A 15,577-nucleotide genomic window follows, 5' to 3' on the forward strand; every position below is an offset into this window, starting at 1 on the left:
CGTTTTATCCATTAAGCCACACAGACGGTTTTCAAAATACCCCTTTCGTTCCTTAGCGTGACTGACTATTAAAACATAAAAAGCGGTGAAAAATTCGTTTTGGTGCTCGAAGGATTTCGTTACGAAAGCAGGAGGAAATTTCCAGTCCACGGCAGGATTCGAACCTGCAATCTTCTGATTCGAAGTCAGACGCCTTATCCGTTAGGCCACGTGGACGTTAAATCACGTAATTCAAACACTTTTTCAGCGAATATTTTTCAAACATATTGCCCAAAAATGAAGCAGACATCTTGATGATGTCTTCAGAATATTGGTCAAAACGGATACCACGTCTGTGACAGGATTCGAACCTACAATTTTCTGATTCGAAGTCAGACGTTTTATCCATGAAGCCACACGGACGGTTTTCAAAATACCCCTTTCGTTCTTTAGCGTGACTGACTATTAAAACATAAAATGCGGTCAAAATTCGTTTTGGTGCTCGAAGGATTTCGTTACGAAAGCAGGAGGAAATTTCAAGTCCACGGCTGGATTCGAACCTGCAATCTTCTGATTCGAAGTCAGACGCCTTATCCGTTAGGCCACGTGGACGGGAAATCACGTAATTCAAACCCTTTTTCAGCGAATATTTTTCAAACATATTGCCCAAAAGTGAAGCAAACATCTTGATGATGTCTTCAGAATATTGGTCAAAACGGATACCACGTCTGTGACAGGATTCGAACCTACAATTTTCTGATTCGAAGTCAGACGTTTTATCCATTAAGCCACACGGACGGTTTTCAAAATACCCCTTTCGTTCTTTAGCGTGACTGACTATTAAAACATAAAATGCGGTCAAAATTCGTTTTGGTGCTCGAAGGATTTCGTTACGAAAGCAGGAGGAAATTTCCAGTCCACGGCAGGATTCGAACCTGCAATCTTCTGATTCGAAGTCAGACGCCTTATCCGTTAGGCCACGTGGACGTTAAATCACGTAATTCAAACACTTTTTCAGCGAATATTTTTCAAACATATTGCCCAAAAGTGAAGCAGACATCTTGATGATGTCTTCAGAATATTGGTCAAAACGGATACCACGTCTGTGACAGGATTCGAACCTACAATTTTCTGATTCGAAGTCAGACGTTTTATCCATGAAGCCACACGGACGGTTTTCAAAATACCCCTTTCGTTCTTTAGCGTGACTGACTATTAAAACATAAAATGCGGTCAAAATTCGTTTTGGTGCTCGAAGGATTTCGTTACGAACGCAGGAGGAAATTTCAAGTCCACGGCTGGATTCGAACCTGCAATCTTCTGATTCGAGGTCAGACGCCTTATTCGTTAGGCCACGTGGACGTTAAATCACGTAATTCAAACCCTTTTTCAGCGAATATTTTCAAACATATTGCCCAAAAGTGAAGCAAACATCTTGATGATGTCTTCAGAATATTGGTCAAAACGGATACCACGTCTGTGACAGGATTCGAACCTACAATTTTCTGATTCGAAGTCAGACGTTTTATCCATTAAGCCACACGGACGGTTTTCAAAATACCCCTTTCGTTCTTTAGCGTGACTGACTATTAAAACATAAAATGCGGTCAAAATTCGTTTTGGTGCTCGAAGGATTTCGTTACGAAAGCAGGAGGAAATTTCCAGTCCACGGCAGGATTCGAACCTGCAATCTTCTGATTCGAAGTCAGACGCCTTATCCGTTAGGCCACGTGGACGTTAAATCACGTAATTCAAACACTTTTTCAGCGAATATTTTTCAAACATATTGCCCAAAAGTGAAGCAGACATCTTGATGATGTCTTCAGAATATTGGTCAAAACGGATACCACGTCTGTGACAGGATTCGAACCTACAATTTTCTGATTCGAAGTCAGACGTTTTATCCATGAAGCCACACGGACGGTTTTCAAAATACCCCTTTCGTTCTTTAGCGTGACTGACTATTAAAACATAAAATGCGGTCAAAATTCGTTTTGGTGCTCGAAGGATTTCGTTACGAAAGTAGGAGGAAATTTCCAGTTCACGGCAGGATTCGAACCTGCAATCTTCTGATTCGAAGTCAGACGCCTTATCCGTTAGGCCACGTGGACGTTAAATCACGTAATTCAAACCCTTTTTCAACGAATATTTTTCAAACATATTGCCCAAAAGTGAAGCAAACATCTTGATGATATCTTCAGAATATTGGTCAAAACAGACACCACGTCTATGACAGGATTCGAACCTACAATTTTCTGATTCGAAGTGAGACGTTTTATCCATTAAGCCACACGGACGGTTTTCAAAATACCCCTTTCGTTCCTTAGCGTGACTGACTATTAAAACATAAAAAGCGGTGAAAAATTCGTTTTGGTGCTCGAAGGATTTCGTTACGAAAGCAGGAGGAAATTTCCAGTCCACGGCAGGATTCGAACCTGCAATCTTCTGATTCGAAGTCAGACGCCTTATCCGTTAGGCCACGTGGACGTTAAATCACGTAATTCAAACACTTTTTCAGCGAATATTTTTCAAACATATTGCCCAAAAGTGAAGCAGACATCTTGATGATGTCTTCAGAATATTGGTCAAAACGGATACCACGTCTGTGACAGGATTCGAACCTACAATTTTCTGATTCGAAGTCAGACATTTTATCCATGAAGCCACACGGACGGTTTTCAAAATACCCCTTTCGTTCTTTAGCGTGACTGACTATTAAAACATAAAATGCGGTCAAAATTCGTTTTGGTGCTCGAAGGATTTCGTTACGAAAGCAGGAGGAAATTTCCAGTCCACGGCAGGATTCGAACCTGCAATCTTCTGATTCGAAGTCAGGCGCCTTATCCGTTAGGCCACGTGGACGTTAAATCACGTAATTCAAACACTTTTTCAGCGAATATTTTTCAAACATATTGCCCAAAAGTGAAGCAGACATCTTGATGATGTCTTCAGAATATTGGTCAAAACGGATACCACGTCTGTGACAGGATTCGAACCTACAATTTTCTGATTCGAAGTCAGACGTTTTATACATGAAGCCACACGGACGGTTTTCAAAATACCCCTTTCGTTCTTTAGCGTGACTGACTATTAAAACATAAAATGCGGTCAAAATTCGTTTTGGTGCTCGAAGGATTTCGTTACGAAAGCAGGAGGAAATTTCAAGTCCACGGCTGGATTCGAACCTGCAATCTTCTGATTCGAAGTCAGACGCCTTATCCGTTAGGCCACGTGGACGGGAAATCACGTAATTCAAACCCTTTTTCAGCGAATATTTTTCAAACATATTGCCCAAAAGTGAAGCAAACATCTTGATGATGTCTTCAGAATATTGGTCAAAACGGATACCACGTCTGTGACAGGATTCGAATCTACAATTTTCTGATTCGAAGTCAGACGTTTTATCCATGAAGCCACACGGACGGTTTTCAAAATACCCCTTTCGTTCTTTAGCGTGACTGACTATTAAAACATAAAATGCGGTCAAAATTCGTTTTGGTGCTCGAAGGATTTCGTTACGAACGCAGGAGGAAATTTCAAGTCCACGGCTGGATTCGAACCTGCAATCTTCTGATTCGAAGTCAGACGCCTTATCCGTTAGGCCACGTGGACGTTAAATCACGTAATTCAAACACTTTTTCAGCGAATATTTTTCAAACATATTGCCCAAAAGTGAAGCAGACATCTTGATGATGTCTTCAGAATATTGGTCAAAACGGATACCACGTCTGTGACAGGATTCGAACCTACAATTTTCTGATTCGAAGTCAGACGTTTTATCCATGAAGCCACACGGACGGTTTTCAAAATACCCCTTTCGTTCTTTAGCGTGACTGACTATTAAAACATAAAATGCGGTCAAAATTCGTTTTGGTGCTCGAAGGATTTCGTTACGAAAGCAGGAGGAAATTTCCAGTCCACGGCAGGATTCGAACCTGCAATCTTCTGATTCGAAGTCAGGCGCCTTATCCGTTAGGCCACGTGGACGTTAAATCACGTAATTCAAACACTTTTTCAGCGAATATTTTTCAAACATATTGCCCAAAAGTGAAGCAGACATCTTGATGATGTCTTCAGAATATTGGTCAAAACGGATACCACGTCTGTGACAGGATTCGAACCTACAATTTTCTGATTCGAAGTCAGACGTTTTATACATGAAGCCACACGGACGGTTTTCAAAATACCCCTTTCGTTCTTTAGCGTGACTGACTATTAAAACATAAAATGCGGTCAAAATTCGTTTTGGTGCTCGAAGGATTTCGTTACGAAAGCAGGAGGAAATTTCAAGTCCACGGCTGGATTCGAACCTGCAATCTTCTGATTCGAAGTCAGACGCCTTATCCGTTAGGCCACGTGGACGGGAAATCACGTAATTCAAACCCTTTTTCAGCGAATATTTTTCAAACATATTGCCCAAAAGTGAAGCAAACATCTTGATGATGTCTTCAGAATATTGGTCAAAACGGATACCACGTCTGTGACAGGATTCGAATCTACAATTTTCTGATTCGAAGTCAGACGTTTTATCCATGAAGCCACACGGACGGTTTTCAAAATACCCCTTTCGTTCTTTAGCGTGACTGACTATTAAAACATAAAATGCGGTCAAAATTCGTTTTGGTGCTCGAAGGATTTCGTTACGAACGCAGGAGGAAATTTCAAGTCCACGGCTGGATTCGAACCTGCAATCTTCTGATTCGAAGTCAGACGCCTTATCCGTTAGGCCACGTGGACGTTAAATCACGTAATTCAAACACTTTTTCAGCGAATATTTTTCAAACATATTGCCCAAAAGTGAAGCAGACATCTTGATGATGTCTTCAGAATATTGGTCAAAACGGATACCACGTCTGTGACAGGATTCGAACCTACAATTTTCTGATTCGAAGTCAGACGTTTTATCCATGAAGCCACACGGACGGTTTTCAAAATACCCCTTTCGTTCTTTAGCGTGAATGACTATTAAAACATAAAATGCGGTCAAAATTCGTTTTGGTGCTCGAAGGATTTCGTTACGAAAGCAGGAGGAAATTTCCAGTCCACGGCAGGATTCGAACCTGCAATCTTCTGATTCGAAGTCAGACGCCTTATCCGTTAGGCCACGTGGACGTTAAATCACGTAATTCAAACCCTTTTTCAACGAATATTTTTCAAACATATTGCCCAAAAGTGAAGCAAACATCTTGATGATATCTTCAGAATATTGGTCAAAACAGACACCACGTCTGTGACAGGTTTCGAACCTACAATTTTCTGATTCGAAGTCAGACGTTTTATCCATTAAGCCACACGGACGGTTTTCAAAATACCCCTTTCGTTCTTTAGCGTGACTGACTATTAAAACATAAAATGCGGTCAAAATTCGTTTTGGTGCTCGAAGGATTTCGTTACGAACGCAGGAGGAAATTTCAAGTCCACGGCTGGATTCGAACCTGCAATCTTCTGATTCGAAGTCAGACGCCTTATCCGTTAGGCCACGTGGACGTTAAATCACGTAATTCAAACACTTTTTCAGCGAATATTTTTCAAACATATTGCCCAAAAGTGAAGCAGACATCTTGATGATGTCTTCAGAATATTGGTCAAAACGGATACCACGTCTGTGACAGGATTCGAACCTACAATTTTCTGATTCGAAGTCAGACGTTTTATCCATGAAGCCACACGGACGGTTTTCAAAATACCCCTTTCGTTCTTTAGCGTGAATGACTATTAAAACATAAAATGCGGTCAAAATTCGTTTTGGTGCTCGAAGGATTTCGTTACGAAAGCAGGAGGAAATTTCCAGTCCACGGCAGGATTCGAACCTGCAATCTTCTGATTCGAAGTCAGACGCCTTATCCGTTAGGCCACGTGGACGTTAAATCACGTAATTCAAACCCTTTTTCAACGAATATTTTTCAAACATATTGCCCAAAAGTGAAGCAAACATCTTGATGATATCTTCAGAATATTGGTCAAAACAGACACCACGTCTATGACAGGATTCGAACCTACAATTTTCTGATTCGAAGTGAGACGTTTTATCCATTAAGCCACACGGACGGTTTTCAAAATACCCCTTTCGTTCCTTAGCGTGACTGACTATTAAAACATAAAAAGCGGTGAAAAATTCGTTTTGGTGCTCGAAGGATTTCGTTACGAAAGCAGGAGGAAATTTCCAGTCCACGGCAGGATTCGAACCTGCAATCTTCTGATTCGAAGTCAGACGCCTTATCCGTTAGGCCACGTGGACGTTAAATCACGTAATTCAAACACTTTTTCAGCGAATATTTTTCAAACATATTGCCCAAAAATGAAGCAGACATCTTGATGATGTCTTCAGAATATTGGTCAAAACGGATACCACGTCTGTGACAGGATTCGAACCTACAATTTTCTGATTCGAAGTCAGACGTTTTATCCATGAAGCCACACGGACGGTTTTCAAAATACCCCTTTCGTTCTTTAGCGTGACTGACTATTAAAACATAAAATGCGGTCAAAATTCGTTTTGGTGCTCGAAGGATTTCGTTACGAAAGCAGGAGGAAATTTCAAGTCCACGGCTGGATTCGAACCTGCAATCTTCTGATTCGAAGTCAGACGCCTTATCCGTTAGGCCACGTGGACGGGAAATCACGTAATTCAAACCCTTTTTCAGCGAATATTTTTCAAACATATTGCCCAAAAGTGAAGCAAACATCTTGATGATGTCTTCAGAATATTGGTCAAAACGGATACCACGTCTGTGACAGGATTCGAACCTACAATTTTCTGATTCGAAGTCAGACGTTTTATCCATTAAGCCACACGGACGGTTTTCAAAATACCCCTTTCGTTCTTTAGCGTGACTGACTATTAAAACATAAAATGCGGTCAAAATTCGTTTTGGTGCTCGAAGGATTTCGTTACGAAAGCAGGAGGAAATTTCCAGTCCACGGCAGGATTCGAACCTGCAATCTTCTGATTCGAAGTCAGACGCCTTATCCGTTAGGCCACGTGGACGTTAAATCACGTAATTCAAACACTTTTTCAGCAAATATTTTTCAAACATATTGCCCAAAAGTGAAGCAGACATCTTGATGATGTCTTCAGAATATTGGTCAAAACGGATACCACGTCTGTGACAGGATTCGAACCTACAATTTTCTGATTCGAAGTCAGACGTTTTATCCATGAAGCCACACGGACGGTTTTCAAAATACCCCTTTCGTTCTTTAGCGTGACTGACTATTAAAACATAAAATGCGGTTAAAATTCGTTTTGGTGCTCGAAGGATTTCGTTACGAACGCAGGAGGAAATTTCAAGTCCACGGCTGGATTCGAACCTGCAATCTTCTGATTCGAGGTCAGACGCCTTATTCGTTAGGCCACGTGGACGTTAAATCACGTAATTCAAACCCTTTTTCAGCGAATATTTTCAAACATATTGCCCAAAAGTGAAGCAAACATCTTGATGATGTCTTCAGAATATTGGTCAAAACGGATACCACGTCTGTGACAGGATTCGAACCTACAATTTTCTGATTCGAAGTCAGACGTTTTATCCATTAAGCCACACGGACGGTTTTCAAAATACCCCTTTCGTTCTTTAGCGTGACTGACTATTAAAACATAAAATGCGGTCAAAATTCGTTTTGGTGCTCGAAGGATTTCGTTACGAAAGCAGGAGGAAATTTCCAGTCCACGGCAGGATTCGAACCTGCAATCTTCTGATTCGAAGTCAGACGCCTTATCCGTTAGGCCACGTGGACGTTAAATCACGTAATTCAAACACTTTTTCAGCGAATATTTTTCAAACATATTGCCCAAAAGTGAAGCAGACATCTTGATGATGTCTTCAGAATATTGGTCAAAACGGATACCACGTCTGTGACAGGATTCGAACCTACAATTTTCTGATTCGAAGTCAGACGTTTTATCCATGAAGCCACACGGACGGTTTTCAAAATACCCCTTTCGTTCTTTAGCGTGACTGACTATTAAAACATAAAATGCGGTCAAAATTCGTTTTGGTGCTCGAAGGATTTCGTTACGAAAGTAGGAGGAAATTTCCAGTTCACGGCAGGATTCGAACCTGCAATCTTCTGATTCGAAGTCAGACGCCTTATCCGTTAGGCCACGTGGACGTTAAATCACGTAATTCAAACCCTTTTTCAACGAATATTTTTCAAACATATTGCCCAAAAGTGAAGCAAACATCTTGATGATATCTTCAGAATATTGGTCAAAACAGACACCACGTCTATGACAGGATTCGAACCTACAATTTTCTGATTCGAAGTGAGACGTTTTATCCATTAAGCCACACGGACGGTTTTCAAAATACCCCTTTCGTTCCTTAGCGTGACTGACTATTAAAACATAAAAAGCGGTGAAAAATTCGTTTTGGTGCTCGAAGGATTTCGTTACGAAAGCAGGAGGAAATTTCCAGTCCACGGCAGGATTCGAACCTGCAATCTTCTGATTCGAAGTCAGACGCCTTATCCGTTAGGCCACGTGGACGTTAAATCACGTAATTCAAACACTTTTTCAGCGAATATTTTTCAAACATATTGCCCAAAAGTGAAGCAGACATCTTGATGATGTCTTCAGAATATTGGTCAAAACGGATACCACGTCTGTGACAGGATTCGAACCTACAATTTTCTGATTCGAAGTCAGACGTTTTATCCATGAAGCCACACGGACGGTTTTCAAAATACCCCTTTCGTTCTTTAGCGTGACTGACTATTAAAACATAAAATGCGGTCAAAATTCGTTTTGGTGCTCGAAGGATTTCGTTACGAAAGCAGGAGGAAATTTCCAGTCCACGGCAGGATTCGAACCTGCAATCTTCTGATTCGAAGTCAGGCGCCTTATCCGTTAGGCCACGTGGACGTTAAATCACGTAATTCAAACACTTTTTCAGCGAATATTTTTCAAACATATTGCCCAAAAGTGAAGCAGACATCTTGATGATGTCTTCAGAATATTGGTCAAAACGGATACCACGTCTGTGACAGGATTCGAACCTACAATTTTCTGATTCGAAGTCAGACGTTTTATACATGAAGCCACACGGACGGTTTTCAAAATACCCCTTTCGTTCTTTAGCGTGACTGACTATTAAAACATAAAATGCGGTCAAAATTCGTTTTGGTGCTCGAAGGATTTCGTTACGAAAGCAGGAGGAAATTTCAAGTCCACGGCTGGATTCGAACCTGCAATCTTCTGATTCGAAGTCAGACGCCTTATCCGTTAGGCCACGTGGACGGGAAATCACGTAATTCAAACCCTTTTTCAGCGAATATTTTTCAAACATATTGCCCAAAAGTGAAGCAAACATCTTGATGATGTCTTCAGAATATTGGTCAAAACGGATACCACGTCTGTGACAGGATTCGAATCTACAATTTTCTGATTCGAAGTCAGACGTTTTATCCATGAAGCCACACGGACGGTTTTCAAAATACCCCTTTCGTTCTTTAGCGTGACTGACTATTAAAACATAAAATGCGGTCAAAATTCGTTTTGGTGCTCGAAGGATTTCGTTACGAAAGCAGGAGGAAATTTCCAGTCCACGGCAGGATTCGAACCTGCAATCTTCTGATTCGAAGTCAGGCGCCTTATCCGTTAGGCCACGTGGACGTTAAATCACGTAATTCAAACACTTTTTCAGCGAATATTTTTCAAACATATTGCCCAAAAGTGAAGCAGACATCTTGATGATGTCTTCAGAATATTGGTCAAAACGGATACCACGTCTGTGACAGGATTCGAACCTACAATTTTCTGATTCGAAGTCAGACGTTTTATACATGAAGCCACACGGACGGTTTTCAAAATACCCCTTTCGTTCTTTAGCGTGACTGACTATTAAAACATAAAATGCGGTCAAAATTCGTTTTGGTGCTCGAAGGATTTCGTTACGAAAGCAGGAGGAAATTTCAAGTCCACGGCTGGATTCGAACCTGCAATCTTCTGATTCGAAGTCAGACGCCTTATCCGTTAGGCCACGTGGACGGGAAATCACGTAATTCAAACCCTTTTTCAGCGAATATTTTTCAAACATATTGCCCAAAAGTGAAGCAAACATCTTGATGATGTCTTCAGAATATTGGTCAAAACGGATACCACGTCTGTGACAGGATTCGAATCTACAATTTTCTGATTCGAAGTCAGACGTTTTATCCATGAAGCCACACGGACGGTTTTCAAAATACCCCTTTCGTTCTTTAGCGTGACTGACTATTAAAACATAAAATGCGGTCAAAATTCGTTTTGGTGCTCGAAGGATTTCGTTACGAACGCAGGAGGAAATTTCAAGTCCACGGCTGGATTCGAACCTGCAATCTTCTGATTCGAAGTCAGACGCCTTATCCGTTAGGCCACGTGGACGTTAAATCACGTAATTCAAACACTTTTTCAGCGAATATTTTTCAAACATATTGCCCAAAAGTGAAGCAGACATCTTGATGATGTCTTCAGAATATTGGTCAAAACGGATACCACGTCTGTGACAGGATTCGAACCTACAATTTTCTGATTCGAAGTCAGACGTTTTATCCATGAAGCCACACGGACGGTTTTCAAAATACCCCTTTCGTTCTTTAGCGTGAATGACTATTAAAACATAAAATGCGGTCAAAATTCGTTTTGGTGCTCGAAGGATTTCGTTACGAAAGCAGGAGGAAATTTCCAGTCCACGGCAGGATTCGAACCTGCAATCTTCTGATTCGAAGTCAGACGCCTTATCCGTTAGGCCACGTGGACGTTAAATCACGTAATTCAAACCCTTTTTCAACGAATATTTTTCAAACATATTGCCCAAAAGTGAAGCAAACATCTTGATGATATCTTCAGAATATTGGTCAAAACAGACACCACGTCTATGACAGGATTCGAACCTACAATTTTCTGATTCGAAGTGAGACGTTTTATCCATGAAGCCACACGGACGGTTTTCAAAATACCCCTTTCGTTCTTTAGCGTGACTGACTATTAAAACATAAAAAGCGGTGAAAAATTCGTTTTGGTGCTCGAAGGATTTCGTTACGAAAGCAGGAGGAAATTTCCAGTCCACGGCAGGATTCGAACCTGCAATCTTCTGATTCGAAGTCAGACGCCTTATCCGTTATGCCACGTGGACGTTAAATCACGTAATTCAAACACTTTTTCAGCGAATATTTTTCAAACATATTGCCCAAAAGTGAAGCAGACATCTTGATGATGTCTTCAGAATATTGGTCCAAACGGATACCACGTCTGTGACAGGATTCGAACCTACAATTTTCTGATTCGAAGTCAGACGTTTTATCCATGAAGCCACACGGACGGTTTTCAAAATACCCCTTTCGTTCTTTAGCGTGACTGACTATTAAAACATAAAATGCGGTCAAAATTCGTTTTGGTGCTCGAAGGATTTCGTTACGAAAGCAGGAGGAAATTTCAAGTCCACGGCTGGATTCGAACCTGCAATCTTCTGATTCGAAGTCAGACGCCTTATCCGTTAGGCCACGTGGACGGGAAATCACGTAATTCAAACCCTTTTTCAGCGAATATTTTTCAAACATATTGCCCAAAAGTGAAGCAAACATCTTGATGATGTCTTCAGAATATTGGTCAAAACGGATACCACGTCTGTGACAGGATTCGAACCTACAATTTTCTGATTCGAAGTCAGACGTTTTATCCATTAAGCCACACGGACGGTTTTCAAAATACCCCTTTCGTTCTTTAGCGTGACTGACTATTAAAACCTAAAATGCGGTCAAAATTCGTTTTGGTGCTCGAAGGATTTCGTTACGAAAGCAGGAGGAAATTTCCAGTCCACGGCAGGATTCGAACCTGCAATCTTCTGATTCGAAGTCAGACGCCTTATCCGTTAGGCCACGTGGACGTTAAATCACGTAATTCAAACACTTTTTCAGCGAATATTTTTCAAACATATTGCCCAAAAGTGAAGCAGACATCTTGATGATGTCTTCAGAATATTGGTCAAAACGGATACCACGTCTGTGACAGGATTCGAACCTACAATTTTCTGATTCGAAGTCAGACGTTTTATCCATGAAGCCACACGGACGGTTTTCAAAATACCCCTTTCGTTCTTTAGCGTGACTGACTATTAAAACATAAAATGCGGTCAAAATTCGTTTTGGTGCTCGAAGGATTTCGTTACGAAAGCAGGAGGAAATTTCAAGTCCACGGCTGGATTCGAACCTGCAATCTTCTGATTCGAAGTCAGACGCCTTATCCGTTAGGCCACGTGGACGGGAAATCACGTAATTCAAACCCTTTTTCAGCGAATATTTTTCAAACATATTGCCCAAAAGTGAAGCAAACATCTTGATGATGTCTTCAGAATATTGGTCAAAACGGATACCACGTCTGTGACAGGATTCGAACCTACAATTTTCTGATTCCAAGTCAGACGTTTTATCCATTAAGCCACACGGACGGTTTTCAAAATACCCCTTTCGTTCTTTAGCGTGACTGACTATTAAAACATAAAATGCGGTCAAAATTCGTTTTGGTGCTCGAAGGATTTCGTTACGAAAGCAGGAGGAAATTTCCAGTCCACGGCAGGATTCGAACCTGCAATCTTCTGATTCGAAGTCAGACGCCTTATCCGTTAGGCCACGTGGACGTTAAATCACCTAATTCAAACCCTTTTTCAGCGAATATTTTTCAAACATATTGCCCAAAAGTGAAGCAAACATCTTGATGATGTCTTCAGAATATTGGTCAAAACGGATACCACGTCTGTGACAGGATTCGAACCTACAATTTTCTGATTCGAAGTCAGACGTTTTATCCATTAAGCCACACGGACGGTTTTCAAAATACCCCTTTCGTTCTTTAGCGTGACTGACTATTAAAACATAAAATGCGGTCAAAATTCGTTTTGGTGCTCGAAGGATTTCGTTACGAAAGCAGGAGGAAATTTCCAGTCCACGGCAGGATTCGAACCTGCAATCTTCTGATTCGAAGTCAGACGCCTTATCCGTTAGGCCACGTGGATGTTAAATCACGTAATTCAAACCCCTTTTCAGCGAATATTTTTCAAACATATTGCCCAAAAGTGAAGCAAACATCTTGATGATGTCTTCAGAATATTGGTCAAAACGGTCAAACAGCAGGATTCGAACCTGCAATCTTCTGATTCGAAGTCAGACGCCTTATCCGTTAGGCCACGTGGACGTTAAATCACGTAATTCAAACCCTTTTTCAGCGAATATTTTTCAAACATATTGCCCAAAAGTGAAGCAAACATCTTGATGATATCTTCAGAATATTGGTCAAAACGGATACCACGTCTGTGACAGGATTCGAACCTACAATTTTCTGATTCGAAGTCAGACGTTTTATCTATTAAGCCACACGGACGGTTTTCAAAATACCCCTTTCGTTCTTTAGCGTGACTGACTATTAAAACATAAAATGAGGTCAAAATTCGTTTTGGTGCTCGAAGGATTTCGTTACGAAAGCAGGAGGAAATTTCCAGTCCACGGCAGGATTCGAACCTGCAATCTTCTGATTCGAAGTCAGACGCCTTATCCGTTAAGCCACGTGGACGTTAAATCACCTAATTCAAACCCTTTTTCAGCGAATATTTTGCAAACATATTGCCCAAAAGTGAAGCAAACATCTTGATGATATCTTCAGAATATTGGTCAAAACGGATACCACGTCTGTGACAGGATTCGAACCTACAATTTTCTGATTCGAACTCAGACGTTTTATCCATTAAGCCACACGGACGGTTTTCCAAATACCCCTTTCGTTCTTTAGCGTGACTGACTATTAAAACATAAAATGCGGTCAAAATTCGTTTTGGTGCTCGAAGGATTTCGTTACGAAAGCAGGAGGAAATTTCTAGTCCACGGCAGGATTCGAACCTGCAATCTTCTGATTCGAAGTCAGACGCCTTATCCGTTAGGCCACGTGGGCGTTAAATCACGTAATTCAAACCCTTTTTCAGCGAATATTTTTCAAACATATTGCCCAAAAGTGAAGCAAACATCTTGATGATATCTTCAGAATATTGGTCAAAACGGATACCACGTCTGTGACAGGATTCGAACCTACAATTTTCTGATTCGAAGTCGGACGTTTTATCCATTAAGCCACACGGACGGTTTTCAAAATACCTCTTTCGTTCTTTAGCGTGACTGACTATTAAAATATAAAAAGCGGTAAAAAATTCGTTTTGGTGCTCGAAGGATTTCGTTACGAAAGCAGGAGAAAATTTCCAGTCCACGGCAGGATTCGAACCTGCAATCTTCTGATTCGAAGTCAGACGCCTTATCCGTTAGGACACGTGGACGTTAAATCACGTAATTCAAACCCTTTTTCAGCGAATATTTTTCAAACATATTGCCCAAAAGTGAAGCAAACATCTTGATGATGTCTTCAGAATATTGGTCAAAACGGATACCACGTCTGTGACAGGATTCGAACCTACAATTTTCTGATTCCAAGTCGGACGTTTTATCCATTAAGCCACACGGACGGTTTTCAAAATACCCCTTTCGTTCTTTAGCGTGACGGACTATTAAAACATAAAAAGCGGTAAAAAATTCGTTTTGGTGCTCGAAGGATTTCGTTACGAAAGCAGGAGGAAATTTCCAGTCCACGGCAGGATTCGAACCTGCAATCTTCTGATTCGAAGTCAGACGCCTTATCCGTTAGGCCACGTGGACGTTAAATCACGTAATTCAAACCCTTTTTCAGCGAATATTTTTCAAACATATTGCCCAAAAGTGAAGCAAACATCTTGATGATATCTTCAGAATATTGGTCAAAACGGATACCACGTCTGTGACAGGATTCGAACCTACAATTTTCTGATTCGAAGTCAGACGTTTTATCCATTAAGCCACACAGACGGTTTTCAAAATACCCCTTTCGTTCTTTAGCGTGACTGACTATTAAAACATAAAATGCGGTCAAAATTCGTTTTGGTGCTCGAAGGATTTCGTTACGAAAGCAGGAGGAAATTTCCAGTCCACGGCAGGATTCGAACCTGCAATCTTCTGATTCGAAGTCAGACGCCTTATCCGTTAGGCCACGTGGACGTTAAATCACGTAATTCAAACCCTTTTTCAGCGAATATTTTTCAAACATATTGCCCAAAAGTGAAGCAAACATCTTGATGATGTCTTCAGAATATTGGTCAAAACGGAAACCACGTCTGTGACAGGATTCGAACTTACAATTTTCTGATTCGAAGTCAGACGTTTTATCCATTAAGCCACACGGACGGTTTTCAAAATACCCCTTTCGTTCTTTAGCGTGACTGACTATTAAAACATAAAATGCGGTCAAAATTCGTTTTGGTGCTCGAAGGATTTCGTTACGAAAGCAGGAGGAAATTTCCAGTCCACGGCAGGATTCGAACCTGCAATCTTCTGATTCGAAGTCAGACGCCTTATCCGTTAGGCCACGTGGACGTTAAATCACGTAATTCAAACCCCTTTTCAGCGAATATTTTTCAAACATATTGCCCAAAAGTGAAGCAAACATCTTGATGATGTCTTCAGAATATTGGTCAAAACGGTCAAACAGCAGGATTCGAACCTGCAATCTTCTGATTCGAAGTCAGACGCCTTATCCTTTAGGCCACGTGGA

General features: G+C 41.0%; 40 non-coding genes across 40 annotated transcripts; all 40 read right to left on the reverse strand.

The window, feature by feature from the left end:
• Positions 1-143: 143 nt before the first annotated feature.
• Trnar-ucg (transfer RNA arginine (anticodon UCG)) lies at positions 144-216 on the reverse strand. The gene has a single exon. It is a non-coding gene; the product is annotated as a tRNA-Arg (tRNA).
• Positions 217-518: 302 nt separating this feature from the next.
• On the reverse strand, positions 519-591 carry Trnar-ucg (transfer RNA arginine (anticodon UCG)). Its single transcript has one exon. It is a non-coding gene; the product is annotated as a tRNA-Arg (tRNA).
• A 302-nt stretch (positions 592-893) lies between these two features.
• Positions 894-966, reverse strand: Trnar-ucg (transfer RNA arginine (anticodon UCG)). Its single transcript has one exon. It is a non-coding gene; the product is annotated as a tRNA-Arg (tRNA).
• Positions 967-1,642: 676 nt separating this feature from the next.
• Positions 1,643-1,715, reverse strand: Trnar-ucg (transfer RNA arginine (anticodon UCG)). Its single transcript has one exon. It is a non-coding gene; the product is annotated as a tRNA-Arg (tRNA).
• Positions 1,716-2,017: 302 nt separating this feature from the next.
• Trnar-ucg (transfer RNA arginine (anticodon UCG)) lies at positions 2,018-2,090 on the reverse strand. Its single transcript has one exon. It is a non-coding gene; the product is annotated as a tRNA-Arg (tRNA).
• Positions 2,091-2,393: 303 nt separating this feature from the next.
• On the reverse strand, positions 2,394-2,466 carry Trnar-ucg (transfer RNA arginine (anticodon UCG)). Its single transcript has one exon. It is a non-coding gene; the product is annotated as a tRNA-Arg (tRNA).
• A 302-nt stretch (positions 2,467-2,768) lies between these two features.
• On the reverse strand, positions 2,769-2,841 carry Trnar-ucg (transfer RNA arginine (anticodon UCG)). Its single transcript has one exon. It is a non-coding gene; the product is annotated as a tRNA-Arg (tRNA).
• Positions 2,842-3,143: 302 nt separating this feature from the next.
• Positions 3,144-3,216, reverse strand: Trnar-ucg (transfer RNA arginine (anticodon UCG)). The gene has a single exon. It is a non-coding gene; the product is annotated as a tRNA-Arg (tRNA).
• Positions 3,217-3,518: 302 nt separating this feature from the next.
• On the reverse strand, positions 3,519-3,591 carry Trnar-ucg (transfer RNA arginine (anticodon UCG)). Its single transcript has one exon. It is a non-coding gene; the product is annotated as a tRNA-Arg (tRNA).
• A 302-nt stretch (positions 3,592-3,893) lies between these two features.
• On the reverse strand, positions 3,894-3,966 carry Trnar-ucg (transfer RNA arginine (anticodon UCG)). The gene has a single exon. It is a non-coding gene; the product is annotated as a tRNA-Arg (tRNA).
• Positions 3,967-4,268: 302 nt separating this feature from the next.
• Positions 4,269-4,341, reverse strand: Trnar-ucg (transfer RNA arginine (anticodon UCG)). The gene has a single exon. It is a non-coding gene; the product is annotated as a tRNA-Arg (tRNA).
• A 302-nt stretch (positions 4,342-4,643) lies between these two features.
• Trnar-ucg (transfer RNA arginine (anticodon UCG)) lies at positions 4,644-4,716 on the reverse strand. The gene has a single exon. It is a non-coding gene; the product is annotated as a tRNA-Arg (tRNA).
• Positions 4,717-5,018: 302 nt separating this feature from the next.
• Positions 5,019-5,091, reverse strand: Trnar-ucg (transfer RNA arginine (anticodon UCG)). Its single transcript has one exon. It is a non-coding gene; the product is annotated as a tRNA-Arg (tRNA).
• A 302-nt stretch (positions 5,092-5,393) lies between these two features.
• Positions 5,394-5,466, reverse strand: Trnar-ucg (transfer RNA arginine (anticodon UCG)). The gene has a single exon. It is a non-coding gene; the product is annotated as a tRNA-Arg (tRNA).
• Positions 5,467-5,768: 302 nt separating this feature from the next.
• On the reverse strand, positions 5,769-5,841 carry Trnar-ucg (transfer RNA arginine (anticodon UCG)). The gene has a single exon. It is a non-coding gene; the product is annotated as a tRNA-Arg (tRNA).
• Positions 5,842-6,144: 303 nt separating this feature from the next.
• Trnar-ucg (transfer RNA arginine (anticodon UCG)) lies at positions 6,145-6,217 on the reverse strand. Its single transcript has one exon. It is a non-coding gene; the product is annotated as a tRNA-Arg (tRNA).
• Positions 6,218-6,519: 302 nt separating this feature from the next.
• Trnar-ucg (transfer RNA arginine (anticodon UCG)) lies at positions 6,520-6,592 on the reverse strand. The gene has a single exon. It is a non-coding gene; the product is annotated as a tRNA-Arg (tRNA).
• A 302-nt stretch (positions 6,593-6,894) lies between these two features.
• Positions 6,895-6,967, reverse strand: Trnar-ucg (transfer RNA arginine (anticodon UCG)). Its single transcript has one exon. It is a non-coding gene; the product is annotated as a tRNA-Arg (tRNA).
• A 676-nt stretch (positions 6,968-7,643) lies between these two features.
• Positions 7,644-7,716, reverse strand: Trnar-ucg (transfer RNA arginine (anticodon UCG)). The gene has a single exon. It is a non-coding gene; the product is annotated as a tRNA-Arg (tRNA).
• A 302-nt stretch (positions 7,717-8,018) lies between these two features.
• Positions 8,019-8,091, reverse strand: Trnar-ucg (transfer RNA arginine (anticodon UCG)). The gene has a single exon. It is a non-coding gene; the product is annotated as a tRNA-Arg (tRNA).
• Positions 8,092-8,394: 303 nt separating this feature from the next.
• Trnar-ucg (transfer RNA arginine (anticodon UCG)) lies at positions 8,395-8,467 on the reverse strand. Its single transcript has one exon. It is a non-coding gene; the product is annotated as a tRNA-Arg (tRNA).
• A 302-nt stretch (positions 8,468-8,769) lies between these two features.
• On the reverse strand, positions 8,770-8,842 carry Trnar-ucg (transfer RNA arginine (anticodon UCG)). The gene has a single exon. It is a non-coding gene; the product is annotated as a tRNA-Arg (tRNA).
• Positions 8,843-9,144: 302 nt separating this feature from the next.
• On the reverse strand, positions 9,145-9,217 carry Trnar-ucg (transfer RNA arginine (anticodon UCG)). Its single transcript has one exon. It is a non-coding gene; the product is annotated as a tRNA-Arg (tRNA).
• A 302-nt stretch (positions 9,218-9,519) lies between these two features.
• Positions 9,520-9,592, reverse strand: Trnar-ucg (transfer RNA arginine (anticodon UCG)). The gene has a single exon. It is a non-coding gene; the product is annotated as a tRNA-Arg (tRNA).
• A 302-nt stretch (positions 9,593-9,894) lies between these two features.
• Positions 9,895-9,967, reverse strand: Trnar-ucg (transfer RNA arginine (anticodon UCG)). The gene has a single exon. It is a non-coding gene; the product is annotated as a tRNA-Arg (tRNA).
• A 302-nt stretch (positions 9,968-10,269) lies between these two features.
• Trnar-ucg (transfer RNA arginine (anticodon UCG)) lies at positions 10,270-10,342 on the reverse strand. The gene has a single exon. It is a non-coding gene; the product is annotated as a tRNA-Arg (tRNA).
• Positions 10,343-10,644: 302 nt separating this feature from the next.
• Trnar-ucg (transfer RNA arginine (anticodon UCG)) lies at positions 10,645-10,717 on the reverse strand. Its single transcript has one exon. It is a non-coding gene; the product is annotated as a tRNA-Arg (tRNA).
• Positions 10,718-11,020: 303 nt separating this feature from the next.
• Positions 11,021-11,093, reverse strand: Trnar-ucg (transfer RNA arginine (anticodon UCG)). Its single transcript has one exon. It is a non-coding gene; the product is annotated as a tRNA-Arg (tRNA).
• Positions 11,094-11,395: 302 nt separating this feature from the next.
• Positions 11,396-11,468, reverse strand: Trnar-ucg (transfer RNA arginine (anticodon UCG)). The gene has a single exon. It is a non-coding gene; the product is annotated as a tRNA-Arg (tRNA).
• Positions 11,469-11,770: 302 nt separating this feature from the next.
• Trnar-ucg (transfer RNA arginine (anticodon UCG)) lies at positions 11,771-11,843 on the reverse strand. The gene has a single exon. It is a non-coding gene; the product is annotated as a tRNA-Arg (tRNA).
• Positions 11,844-12,145: 302 nt separating this feature from the next.
• Trnar-ucg (transfer RNA arginine (anticodon UCG)) lies at positions 12,146-12,218 on the reverse strand. The gene has a single exon. It is a non-coding gene; the product is annotated as a tRNA-Arg (tRNA).
• A 302-nt stretch (positions 12,219-12,520) lies between these two features.
• Trnar-ucg (transfer RNA arginine (anticodon UCG)) lies at positions 12,521-12,593 on the reverse strand. The gene has a single exon. It is a non-coding gene; the product is annotated as a tRNA-Arg (tRNA).
• Positions 12,594-12,895: 302 nt separating this feature from the next.
• Positions 12,896-12,968, reverse strand: Trnar-ucg (transfer RNA arginine (anticodon UCG)). Its single transcript has one exon. It is a non-coding gene; the product is annotated as a tRNA-Arg (tRNA).
• Positions 12,969-13,449: 481 nt separating this feature from the next.
• Trnar-ucg (transfer RNA arginine (anticodon UCG)) lies at positions 13,450-13,522 on the reverse strand. The gene has a single exon. It is a non-coding gene; the product is annotated as a tRNA-Arg (tRNA).
• Positions 13,523-13,824: 302 nt separating this feature from the next.
• On the reverse strand, positions 13,825-13,897 carry Trnar-ucg (transfer RNA arginine (anticodon UCG)). The gene has a single exon. It is a non-coding gene; the product is annotated as a tRNA-Arg (tRNA).
• Positions 13,898-14,200: 303 nt separating this feature from the next.
• Positions 14,201-14,273, reverse strand: Trnar-ucg (transfer RNA arginine (anticodon UCG)). The gene has a single exon. It is a non-coding gene; the product is annotated as a tRNA-Arg (tRNA).
• Positions 14,274-14,576: 303 nt separating this feature from the next.
• Trnar-ucg (transfer RNA arginine (anticodon UCG)) lies at positions 14,577-14,649 on the reverse strand. The gene has a single exon. It is a non-coding gene; the product is annotated as a tRNA-Arg (tRNA).
• A 113-nt stretch (positions 14,650-14,762) lies between these two features.
• Positions 14,763-14,835, reverse strand: Trnar-ucg (transfer RNA arginine (anticodon UCG)). Its single transcript has one exon. It is a non-coding gene; the product is annotated as a tRNA-Arg (tRNA).
• Positions 14,836-14,951: 116 nt separating this feature from the next.
• On the reverse strand, positions 14,952-15,024 carry Trnar-ucg (transfer RNA arginine (anticodon UCG)). The gene has a single exon. It is a non-coding gene; the product is annotated as a tRNA-Arg (tRNA).
• Positions 15,025-15,326: 302 nt separating this feature from the next.
• Trnar-ucg (transfer RNA arginine (anticodon UCG)) lies at positions 15,327-15,399 on the reverse strand. The gene has a single exon. It is a non-coding gene; the product is annotated as a tRNA-Arg (tRNA).
• Positions 15,400-15,577: the final 178 nt, after the last annotated feature.

Source organism: Argiope bruennichi, chromosome 10 (genome assembly GCF_947563725.1).
Source record: "Argiope bruennichi chromosome 10, qqArgBrue1.1, whole genome shotgun sequence".
Classification (NCBI taxonomy): domain Eukaryota; kingdom Metazoa; phylum Arthropoda; class Arachnida; order Araneae; family Araneidae; genus Argiope; species Argiope bruennichi.